Raw genomic sequence first — 620 nt, forward strand, 5'->3', positions numbered from 1 at the left:
TGTAGGACTCCTGTTTCTGGTAGTTGCTAGACTGGGTAGGATCCGAGTCTTCCTCCTGCTCGTCCTCATAGCCACATTCTCCTCCTTCGCCTCCACCGTGGGTGATGTCGAGCATCTCCTTGTCCGGGTTGTCGTGCCGGATGTCCCACTCTAGGTATTATCGTGAACAAAGTGCGGGCACCCATATGCTCTCGGGCCATCGTCTACACCCGGACGAGCTGTGACGAAGAATACTCGGAGAGGAGCGGCATCGCGTTTACGCCGACGATGTAAAGCACCTTCCCGGCGAGGGTTCCGAGCTGCTTGGTAGCGTAGAAGTATGGAGGCTTGTAATGCTCCGACCACGGCGCCGTTTGTACTGTGGGCGCGCCCGTCTGGTCACCGCGCCCTCTGCCGCGACGTCCACCACAACAAGCACGACCGCTGCCACTACCACCACCACCGACAATCATCCGCTTCTTGAGGTTCTCCTCCTTTGCGGCCTTCGCCTTCACGCGGCGAGTTTGCCACGTAACCGAGCTGATCTTCCAGACAAGCGTGATGCTCGGATCCTCCGGCACGTCTGCCGCCCCCTTTTCATGCGTTGGCGGCAGGAGGAACGAGAGGGTGGGACAAAAGCC

This window comes from Triticum dicoccoides, chromosome 5B (assembly GCF_002162155.2).
Source record: "Triticum dicoccoides isolate Atlit2015 ecotype Zavitan chromosome 5B, WEW_v2.0, whole genome shotgun sequence".
NCBI lineage: Eukaryota > Viridiplantae > Streptophyta > Magnoliopsida > Poales > Poaceae > Triticum > Triticum dicoccoides.